The 12,284-nt window shown below is 45.0% G+C and overlaps 1 pseudogene; it reads right to left on the bottom strand.

Annotated features, from left to right (window-relative positions):
- Window positions 1-1,485: 1,485 nt before the first annotated feature.
- Window positions 1,486-2,880, bottom strand: LOC140210540 (modulator of apoptosis 1-like; annotated as a pseudogene).
- Window positions 2,881-12,284: the final 9,404 nt, after the last annotated feature.

Raw genomic sequence — 12,284 nt, 5'->3', positions numbered from 1 at the left:
GACCCCTCATGCGCCCGACGAGATAAAGCATCTGCATCGATGTTCCGACTTCCCGGCTGGTACTTCAGGCTGAACTCATAGGCAGACAAGGCCGCCAATCACCGATGCCCAGTAGTGTCCAGTTTTGCCGAGGTCAGAATATAAGTGAGAGGACTGTTGTCCGTTCTCACCTCAAACATGACCCCGTATAGATGGTCGCTCAACTTGTCCACCACCGCCCATTTCAGCGCCAGGAACTCCAACTTGTGAGTGGGATAGTTTCTCTCAGCTGGCGACAAACTTTGGCTGACAAATGCCACCAGCCTCAATCTGTTGCCCTGTTCCTGGTACAGGACAGCCCCCAGACCCTCTCGACTGGCATCAGTGTGCAGCACATACGGCTTCCGGGGATCAGCAAAAGCCAACACCGGGGCCTGTGTCAGCGCCCTTTTCAGAGATTGGAACGCCTCCTCACATTGAGCATCCCACCTCGATCCAAAAGGTTCCCCTGGGTTCAAGTATCCTCTTGCCTCCTGCCCTTGGTCTCCCTTCCTTTTCTTCCTCACAGGTGGATAGCCACACAATAGCTGGTTCAATGGGTGACTCATTTTAGCATATCCTTTCACGAATCACCGGTAATACCCACAAAACCCCAAAAATGAGCGCAGGGCACTCACCTTCTGGGCTCTCAGCCAGGTGGTCACTGCGGCTCTCTTAGCCGGATCAGTAGCCACTCTATCTGGCAAAATTTTGTGTCCAACATAGCTGACTGACATCTTACAGAACTGACATTTATCCAGGGAAAGTTTCAACCCTTCCTCCTTCAGCTGGCTTAACACCAGGGGCATCCCGCGCTTAAAGGTGATCTCCCTCTCCGTTGTCTTCCTTACAATCACCCCCATCCAGCGTGCCTCTGCAATTCAGGTCTCACCAGCACCCCAGCCGGGAACCGGGACTCTCCCTCAAGGTCTTCCGGGGTGTCTACTAACAGGGCCTCGCCCGCCGGTACTCCGGGGAATCTGGGGGTCCCTATCACTAGTACCACCTCCCCTGGCCGTATCACTTTCGGCCTCGCCTGGGTACACCACACCGTCCTTCGTTTGCACTCAGGATCCAGCCCCTGGGGGCCACCCACTTCTTCGAACTCTGAACAAACCAACACCAACGTCTCAAGGGCTTCCAACACTCCCACATCGCCCTCAGAGCGTTCCAATGTCATTGACAGATACCCATCATATGGGGAGTCACCCTCACTTATACCCCAAATCTCCAGGGCCTTAAATGGGGTTACTGGCAAATGCTTTAGATATGTGTAGTAGAACGACCGGTACAATAAGGTAACCTGCGATCCTGTGTCAAGGATGGCTTTCGCAAAGATTCCCTCTATCCGTAGGGACACGCTGGAATGGGGCACCACCAGTCCATCCGGAATAAAGGCTTGGGCTTTCAGTGGTCCCCTGGCTGATTTCAGGGAACGTGTTCCTCCAGAGACTCCAGTCCGTTCTCTCACCGAGTCTCTCCTAAGTTTCTCAACACCTCTCCCTCCTTAGTCTTCAGGGGGCTTTCGTTCCACGGGGCACCTTGTCTCTCACAATCCCTCCGAAAGTGTCCCTCTTTCCCACAGCTGTAGCACACCCCCAGCCACTCACATTCCCACCGGAAGTGCCCCTCTTTCCCACAGTTATAGCACATGCTACCCGCCACCCCTATTCTCCCGGGACGCCCGCCACTCCCAGCCCACTGCGCGGGCCGTCCTCCAAAGGGGGTATTCTCTCTGTCCGTCCCCTCAAACGGGGAGGTCCCTACTCCCCTGGGACCCCTTGGGTTTCTCGGTTCTCAACCTGGCCACCACCTCCTGTACCGCTGAGGATTGTCCCCGGTGGCTTGAGCCCCTGTTCCGGCCCAACGCGCTCTCCTCCTCCCACACCTCTCTAATCAGCTGCCCGAATGATGGAGGGGGGCTCCTTTTATAGGACTGCCGGAGACTCCAAGCCACCTTGTCCTCCTTCAGGGAACCACTAAATATCTGACTCATCCTCAACCTCGCCACTTCATCCGCCTTCACTACCCCTCAGCGCCACAACCCAGTAAGCATTCTCTCCAGCCGAAAAATGTATTCTGAGAGCTTTTCCCCTCTACCCTGCCCCATGTGGTGAAACTCCACTAAAAGTTCCCAGGTATCTCCTGACATTCCAAACGCCCCCTCCAAAGCTTCCAGATACTCCGCCAGGGAAGCCGAGGGCCATTCCGTCTTCAGCTTCCGGACTACACCGGCCGTCCCTCCCCTCAAACTTTCCACCAATCGCTGTCTCTTTTCCTCATCCGAGCCTGGCCACGCCTCTAACAACTGGGACGTATTCTCAATCCATATCTCGTAGTCGTCCTCCCCTTCCGGGGTAGGTGTGGCTCCTGAGAAAATTCTCAGCTTCGGGCATGGCCCCTCGGCCCTTCTCACCAGGGAGGTAATGGCGGCTGCTAACTCGGAGGTCTCACCTCTAGCTGGGGGACGGGGCCTAGCCAAGCCTTCCTACTCTGACCCTGACTACTGGTTACTGGCACCTCCCCTGGGGTCTCATCCAGCTCCTCCTCCGGTGTCTCCTCACTTTCTTCCTCCAGGAGGGTGTGGAGGCCCCACTGCTCCCCTTCCCCCTGGAAGCTGACCGTTGCTGGCAGTTCCAACGTCATGACGTCAGCACTCATACGAACCAACACCCAGCTAGATTCCACTTCATTACTGCACCTTCTAGCTACCAGTTCTACCTGCCCCATACCTTTGATCAAACTCAACCCCTGCACTGACGCATCTCCCGAAATGCGGAAATCCACCCCACTTAACACGCACGCATGATTCACCGGTACGTCCTCTGACTCACACCAGCTTGCAATCTTATCTCGATCCATCTCCGCACTACGTAACATGGCGATTTATACAGCTCACCGAAAATTCAATCCTGGACGAGCCCCCACAAATGTAACGCTCAGCTATATCGGCTCGTATTTATCTAGGGGAAAACCCGTCCGTCACCCAACCTTGTCTCCCGGTTACGTCAGTTGTTGTGCAATGCCACCTTATACGGCCTCAGACATCAATCATCAGCCAGCACACAATGTACATTTTACAAGTTACACTTGATAAATCTTACTAGGACTATGAGATTAAAAGAGGTACAATACAAAAGGGAATGAAAAAAAAGGCGCTAGACTTATCAAAGTTCAATTTTTTCATGCGCACAGTTGGAGCTTGGGACTTTCCTTCTTCACCCTGCGATCCACTCTGACGCCCTTGACTCGCAGCTCGGTACCACCGGAAGTGATTGACCAGAGCACTCCCAGCACATCCGTCATCCTCCCGGTCTCTCCGCCAAAACCCCCGTTTCCCCACCATATGAGACAGAATATCACCCCAAAATAAGAATAACGTGGACACCCATTGGTTCATTTGTCCTCTTATCAAATAGATAACCCAAACAAACTGCAGCGAGAGAACCTTCTCAGCATTTAACATAACAAAGAAACCATTTTGATTAACATACACAGTAACATAAAAGAAGAAACTCCTTACATACACTTACTGTAACACTTACTGTATTATTAGGTACTGCATTTTACTGATGCTGCAAAGTCAGCAAATTTCACGACACACTGCAGTGATATTAAACCTGATTCAGAACTGTGTGGGGCTAACAAATGTTCAGTGCATGAAGAGAATCAAATGGGCTGGGTTTCACGAGCAAGAATAAGCAATTATTCAGTATGCTACACACAGAGACCTACTTATCTTTCACTTGTTTTCAATTAATATAATGATATTCAGAATAAAAACGGATCACCAGTACCATATTTTAGTTTGGTTTTTGCTCCAATGGGAACAAAATGAGTAATAGATGAAAAACTGTGTGATAAATCACCAGTAAATACTTTAAGTATCCTTAATTAACAATAAACTATTTTCTGGGTAATTTACCGCAGTGCAGTGATATTGGACAGAAACTGCTCACTAAACTGCTCAAATGCTACCTACTGGAACTCAATTTAGAAATATGGAGTAATCTTAGTAAAACATTAACTTAGTACATGCCTGTACGATATAATACAATAAATTACACAGTCACTGACCCCAACTCCCCTTTCCACACATACAGTTTCCAGCAAATCAGAATCCCAATGTAATAGTCACACACACAAAATGCAGATAAACATTGATTCACATAAGCAATGCTGACTACTATTCTCTAAGCAAAGAGGCTTTTTTATTCACACCCTTATCACTTCATGAACAAGTTTATACAGTTAAAATCTACTTGGAGAGGTTACTTTATAGGTAACTCCTGTGTCTAATAAAGTGGCCACTGGGTGTATGTTCATGGCCACCTGCTGCTATAATTCCACCCAGTCTCCACAGGTGGTGATCTCCACAGCCCCTACCATACAGATTTCCTCTCAATACGCAATGGATAGCACGGTACTTTCCCCACCTCTCCAAACCAATCAGATGAGTTATTCTGCAGTGGGGGGTGCGAGGTGAACTTGACAAAACAATCACTTTGGAGGCCCACTCAGCTGAAGATGCTACATATACATTCAGAGGCCACTTTCTTAGGTACCTCCTGTGCCAAATAAAGTAGCCACCGAGTGTACGTTTGTGGTCTTCTGCTGCTGTCGCCCATCCACTTCAATGACTGAAGTGTTGTTTTTTCAGAGATGTTCTTCTGCACACCACTGTTGTAAAACATGGTTATTTGAGTTACTGTCGCCTTCCTGCCAACTTGAAACAGTCTGGCCATTCCCTTCTCACCTCCCTCATTAACAAAGTGCTTTCATTCACAGAACTGCTGCTTTCTGGATGGTTTTTTGCTTTTTGCACAATTCTCTGTAAACTCTAGAAACTGTCGCGCACGAAAACTCCAGAAGATCAGTAGTTTCTGTGAAACTCAAACGATCCTGTCTAGTAACCATTAACTATTCCATGGATAAAGTCACCTAGATTACATTTCCTCCCCATTCTGAATTTGAATTTGAATTGACTTTATTTCTTACATCCTTCACATACATGAGGAGTAAAAATCTTTATATTACATCTCAGTGCAATCATAGTAATTTATAATAATTTATAATAAATAGAACAGTCAATGTTACATAGAAATACACTCAAATCAGCGTGAGTTAATCAGTCTGATGTCCTGGTGGAAAAAACTGTCCCAGAGCCTGTTGGTCCTGGCTTTTATGCTGCGGTACCGTTTCCTAGATGGTAGCAACTGGAATAGATTGTGGCTGGGATGACTTGGGTCCCCAATGATCCTTCGGGCCCTTTTCTCATACCTGTCTTTGTAAATGTCCTGAATCATGGGAAGTTCATATCTACGGATACGCTGGGCTGTCCACACCACTCTCTGCAGAATCCTGCGATTAAGGGAGGTACAGTTCTCATACCAGGCAGTGATGCAGCCAATCAGGATGCTCTCAATTGTGCCCCTGTAGAAAATTCCTAGGATTTGGGTGAACATGCCAAACTTCATCCACTGTCTGAGGTGAAAGAGGCGCTGTTGTGCCTTTTTCACCACACAGCTGGTGTGTACAGACCACGTGAGGTCCTCAGTGACTTGGATGCCGAAGAACTTAAAGCCGTTTGCCCTCTCAATCCCAGATCCACTGATGTCAATAGGGGTTAGCCCATCTCCATTCCTCCTGTAATCCACAACCAGCTCCTTTGCTCTTGCAACATTGAGGGAGAGGTTGTTTTCTTGACACCACTGTGTCAGGGTGATGAATTCTTCTGATGTTTGGTCTGCCATCAGCTAAACCCTTGACAACGTCTGCGTGCTTTTAACACAATAAGACCATAAGATATAGGTGCAGAAGTAGGCCATTTGGCCCATCGAGTCTGCTCCGCCATTCAATCATGGGCTGATCCAACTCTTCCAGTCATCCCCACTCCCCTGCTTTCACCCCATACCGTTTGATGCCCTGGCTAATCAAGAACCCATCTATCTCTGCCTTAAATACACCCAATGACTTGGCCTCCACAGTTGCTCGTGGCAACAAATTCCACAGATTTACCACCCTCTGACTAAAGTCGTTTCTCCGCATCTCAGTTCTAAAAGTATATCCCTCAATCCTGAAGTCATGCCCTCTTGTCCTAGAATCCCCTACCATAGGAAATAACTTTATTTGAGATTTGAATAACCCTAACCCATCCCACTTTCAAATCTCTTACTAACTCTTCCTTCAGTTAGTCCCAACGAAGGGTCTCGGCCTGAAACGTCCACTGTACCTCTTCCTAGAGGTGCTGCCTTTGCTATATCTAATCTGTTCAGGCCTTTTAACATTTGCAATGTTTCTATGAGATCCCCCCCTCATTCTCCTGAACTCCAGGGAATACAGCCCAAGAGCTGCCAGACGTTCCTCATATGGTAACCCTTTCATTCCTGCAGTCATTCTCGTGAATCTCCTCTGTACCCTCTCCAGTGTCTGTATATCCTTTCTAAAATAATGAGCCCAAAACTGCACACAGTATCCTAAGTCTGTTCTCACAAGTGCCTTATAGAGCCTCAACATCACATCCTTGCTCTTGTATTCTATACCTCTAGAAATGAATGCCAACATTGCATTCGCCTTCTTCACAACCGACTCAACCTAGAGGTTAACCTTTAGGGTATCTTGCACAAGGACCCCCAAGTCCCTTTGCATCTCTGCATTTTGAATTCTCTCCCCAGCTAAGTAATAGTCTGCCTGTTTATTTCTTCCACCAAAGTGCATGACCATACACTTTCTAACATTGTATTTCATTTGCCACTTTGCCCATTCCCCTTGAATTTTATGCATTGAGTTGCTGCCACATGATTGGCTGATTAGATATTTGCTTTAATGGAGAGCAGTACAGGTGTAATTAATAATGTGGCCATTGACTGAGTTTATACAATGAAATTAATCTTTCAGAAATAAAGATAATGCACCAGATTAGGAAAATGTCTCACTGAGTCATAGACACAGAAAAAGGCCCCCTGGCCCAACTCATCCATACTGATTAAGGTGCTCACTTAAACTAATCCAGTTTGGCCCATATCTTTCTAAACATTTCCTATTCATGTATTTATCCAATATGTCTTTTAAATAGCATTATTAGACCCAAGGAGAAGATCATCATAGGCAGAAGTCAAGGATCTAGTTGCAGAGGAAGGTACAGAAGCCCAGGTTTAGAAGCTTGGTGATTAATACTGAGGGAATGATGGGATTGAATGCCAAGCTGTACTCAGTGAATAGCAGCCTGACATAGGTATTGCTGTTGTCTAGGTGCTCTAAAGCAGAGAGGTGAGCCAATGAATTGCATCCACTGGAGACCTGTTGCGGCAATAGGTGAATTGCATAAGTCCAGATGTCTGCTCAGACAGGAGTTTATTCTAGCCATAAGCAAGCTATTGTTACAGTAGCTGTGAGTGCTACTGGCTGATAGTAATTGAGGAGGCTCACCCTGCTATTCTTGGGAACCTGTTCTTCTGCTTTACTTCCTCTTTAAATGCCTCCAGACACCTGCCTTCTACAATCTCTGGAGGGGACAGAATTCCAACGATTCACAACTCATTTTAAAATGACAACTCTTTATCTTGAAACCATGACCTCTCATTCAAAATCCTCCCAATATTGGAAACATTTGGATATCTATCCTGTTAGGGAGGTTTTATTAGACATTGAGTGATAAGTGCATGGGACACACTGTCAGGGCTGGTGGTAGAGGGAGATACATCAGGCACATGGATGAAGGGAAAATGGATGGGTTGTGGGAGAGGAGAGTTAGATTGATCTTGGAGAAGGTGGAAAGGGGGACACAACATCGTGGGCCAACCTTTATCAGAATAATGTAAAGAAATTTCCTTGTAACAATATAGATCAGCCTCAAGATTAACTGAATAAGATACTGGAGAATATGAAGAAACAGAATTGAAATTGGATCTGAATTTTCTGTTTAATGCTGGCTGCGATTCATAGCTCCAGCCGATAATTCCAACTCTCTAGCTCGGATCTTTCTACTGAGCAACTGAATACAGGAACTTGTAATGGGAAGGAGACAATACTTAAATCAAATGAATCTCTCTGAAGGAACTGCTCTTTTCCACAGATGGTTTATTCTGCAGTTCCCAGTGGGAAGGTTTGCCAGGCCTGCACGGGGGTCAGGGGTAGTGGGGGGGCGGGGGGTAATGCTGGGTTTAACATAGAGTTGTAGGGGGATGGGAAACAGAGTGCCTGAACAGATACTGGAGAGGCTGTGAAGACAGCTTTTGTTAAGACATCAGACAGAGTCAGAAATCAAAAGGTTGAGTATGGTGCGACTATATCCTGAGCTGGGTATATTTCAAAGTAAGAGACATCGTAGGAAAGGCAGATGATCTCAGAGCCCGGATCAACACCTGGAATTATGATATTGTAGCCATTAGTAAGACTTGGTTGCAGGAGGGGCAGGACTGACAGCTCAATATTCCGGGGTTCTGTTGGTGTAGACGTGACAGAGCAGGAGGAATTAAAGGGGTGGCGCTGCTACTCAAGAAAAATGTTATGGCAGTGCTCAGTCAGACAGACTGCAGAACTCATCTAGTGAGGAATTATGGGTAGAAATGAGTAATAAGACAGGTATGATGATGTCACTGAGGCTATATTACAGACTGCCCAACAGTCTGAAGGATTGAGAAGAAGAAATTTATAGAGAGATTACAGACTGCTGCAAGAAACTTGAGGTTGTTATTGTAGGTTATTTTTTAACTTTCCATATATTGACTAGGACTCCCATACTGTAAAAGGGCTAGATGGGATAGAGTTTGTCAAATGTGTTCACAAAAGTTTTCTTAATCAGTACATAAAAGTCCCAATGAAAGATCTACTATTATGGAATGAGACAGGGCAGGTGACAGAAGTTTGTGTGGGTGAACATTTTGCATCTAATAATCATAATGCCATTAGTTTCAAAGTAAATATGCAAAAAGATAGGTCTAGTCCAAGAGCTGAGATTCTAAATTGGAGAAAGGCCAATTTTGATGGGGCAGGCTGTTTTCTGGCAAAGGTACACTTGGTAAGTGGAAGGTCTTCAAAAGTGGTATTCTGAGAGTACAAAGCTTGCACGTGCCTGTCAGAGTACAAGGTAAAGATAACACGTGTAGGGAACCTTGGTTTTCAAATGATATTGAAGGCCTGGTTAATTAAAAAAGGTTCATTGCAGGTAGGAACAAATGAGGTGCTTATGGAGTTTAGGAAATGTAAGAGACCACTTAAGAAAGAAATCAGTAGGGCTAAAAGAAGGCATGGAGTTGCCCTGGTAGATAAAGTGAAGGATATTCCTAAGGAATTCTACAGATATGATAAGAACAAAAGGTTTGCAAGAGACAAAATTGGTCCTCTGGAAGATCAGAATGGTAATCTATGCATGGAGGCAAAAGAGATGGGGGAGATCTTAAATGCATTTTTTGAATCTGCATTTACTCAGGAGATGGACAGAGAGTCTATAGAAGTCTGGCAAAGTATCACCAACTTCATGAACCTTATACAGATTACAGAGGAGGAGGTGTTTGCTGTCTTGAGGCAAATTAGGGTGGATAAATCCCTAGGGCCTGACAAGCTGTTCCCTTAGACCCTGTGGCTGGCAAGTGCAGAATTTGTTGGGGCTCTAGCAGAGATATTTAAATCATCCTTAGCAACAAGTGAAATGCCTGAGGATTAGAGGATAGCCAATGTTGTTCCGCTGTTTAAAAAAGTCTATAAAGATAAACCAGGAAATCATAGGCCAATGAACCTGACGTCTGTAGTGGGAAAGTTACAGGAAGGTATTCCAAGGGACTGGATAAATTAATATTTGGATACATGGACTGATTAAGGATAGTCAGCATGGCTTTGTGTGTGGTAGGTCATGTCTAACCAATCTTATAGAGTTTTTGAGGAAGTTACCAGGAAAGTTGATGAAGGCAAGGCAGTGGATGTTGTTTAATGGACTTTAGCGAGGCATTTGACAAGGTCCCACATGAAAGGTTGGTCAAGAAGGTTCAGTTGCTCGGCATTCAAGATGAGGTAGTAAATTGGATTGGCCATTAGCTTTGTGGGAGAAGCCAGAGAGTGGTAGTAGATGGTTGCCTCTCTAACCAGAAGCCTGTGACTAGTGGAGTGCTGTGGGAATTGGTGCTGGGTGGTCCATTGTTGTTTGTCATCTATATCAATGATCTGGATGATAATGTGGTTAACTGGATCAGCAAATTTGTGAATGACACTATGATTCAGAGTGTAGTGGACAGCTAGGAAGACTATCAGAGCTTGCATTGGGATCTGAACCAACTGGAAAAATGGAAGATGGAATTTAAAGAAGAAAAGTGAGAGGTGTTGAACTTTAGAAGGACTAACCAGGTCTTATACAGTGAATGATAGGGCACTGAAGAGTGTAGTAGTACAAAGGGATCTGGGTATATAGGTTCATAATTCATTGAAAGTGGCATCACAAGTTGACAGAGTCGTAAAGAAAGCTTTTGGAACATCGGCCTTCATAAATCAAAGTATTGAGTACAGGAGATGGGATGTTATGTTGAAGTTGTATAAGACATTAGTGAGGCCTAGTATGGAATATTATGTGCAGTCTTGCTCACGTGCGTACAGGAAAGATATAAATAAGGATGAAACAGTACAGAGAAAATTTACAAGAATGTTGCCGGGTCTGGAGGACCTGAGTTATAAGGAAATATTGAATAGGTTAGGACTTTCTTCTTTAGAATATAGAAGGTTGAGAGAAGATTTGATAGAGGTATACAGAATTATGAGAGATAAATGCAAGCAGGCTTCTTCCACTGAGATTGGGTGGGGTGACTACTCAAGGTCATGGGTTAGGGGGTGAAAGGTGAAATGTTTGAGAAAAACATGAGGGGAATCTTCTTCACTCAGAGAGTCGTGAGAGTATGGAATGAGCTGTCAGTGCAAGTGGTGCAAGCCAGCTCAGTTTCAACTTTTAAGAGAAGTTTGGATAGGTACATGGATGGTAAGGGTATGGAGAGCTATGGTCCCAGTGCAGGTCAATGGGAATAGGCAATTTAAATAGCTTGGCACTGACTAGATGGACTGAAAGGCCTGTCCCTGTGCTGTACTTTTCTTTGATTCGGCGATTCTATGATTCAGTAGATCAAACAATGGAATGATTGAAACATGAATTGTATACTGTATACATACTTTGATAATAAATGTACTTTGAGCTTCGAATGAGCTTTCATTGAAGTTTTGACCAAAGCATGGCAGAACTGGAGCCTTACTCACCCATTGTGTAATCAGACAGAGATTGTGGAAAGAAAGTGGATATATGATTTGACAAGCCCATTCTAAGAAAACAAAATCTAATTGATAGACGAAATGCACTTTAACAGTGCATAAATACAAGTAAAATCCGATCATGAACATCGAAAAGTTGGCTGTTCATTTAGCACCGGAATTATAAGACCATAAGACATAGGAGCAGAATTAGGCCATCTGGCCCATCGAGTCTGCTCCACCGTTCAATTATGGCTGATTCTTTTTTCTATCTCCTTCTCAACTCCAGTTCCCGGCCTTCTCACTGTAACCTTTGATGCCATGTCCAATCAAGAATCTATCAATCTCTGCCTTAAATACACCCAAAGGCCTGGTCTCCACAGCTGCATGTGGCAACAAATTCCACAAATTCACCAATTATGTGGGAACTCAGGTGCTACATGAGACAAGAAGGGATCAAATCTGCAAGGACATCTACAAAAAGCACTGCCACAAGAATGTAGCATCTATCATCAAAGATCTCCATCATCCAGGCCATGGTCCGTTCTCATTGCTGTCATCGGAAGGTAGGTACAGAAGCCTTAGGTCCAACACCACCAAGTTCAGGAACAGAGATTACCTTCAACCATCAGGCTCCTAAACCAGCATGAATGACTTCACTTACTTCAGCTCCGAGCTGATTCCACGACCTATGAAGACACTGAGGAACCATGTTCTCAGTATTATTCATTATTATTATTTGTTGTGTTTGCACCATTTGTCTTCTTTTGCACATTGTCAGTCTTTCTGTGCAGCTTTTCATTGAGTCTATTGTATTCCTTTGTTCTACTGTGAAAGCCTTCAAGAAAATATATCTCAGAATAGTATATGCTGATATAGACATACTTTGATAATACATTTACTTTGAACTTTGAAATCCTGTATATGCCATCAAGCACCATCTATAAATTCGCCAATGACGTCATTATCATTGACAGAATTTCAGATGGTGACGAGGAGGCATACAGGAGCAAAATAGATCAGCTGGATGAGTGATCTCGCCA

Source organism: Mobula birostris, chromosome 2, assembly GCF_030028105.1.
Source record: "Mobula birostris isolate sMobBir1 chromosome 2, sMobBir1.hap1, whole genome shotgun sequence".
NCBI classification, from domain to species: domain Eukaryota; kingdom Metazoa; phylum Chordata; class Chondrichthyes; order Myliobatiformes; family Myliobatidae; genus Mobula; species Mobula birostris.
The sequence above is the reverse complement of the archived record's forward strand: the minus strand, read 5'-3'. Positions and strand labels throughout refer to the sequence as shown.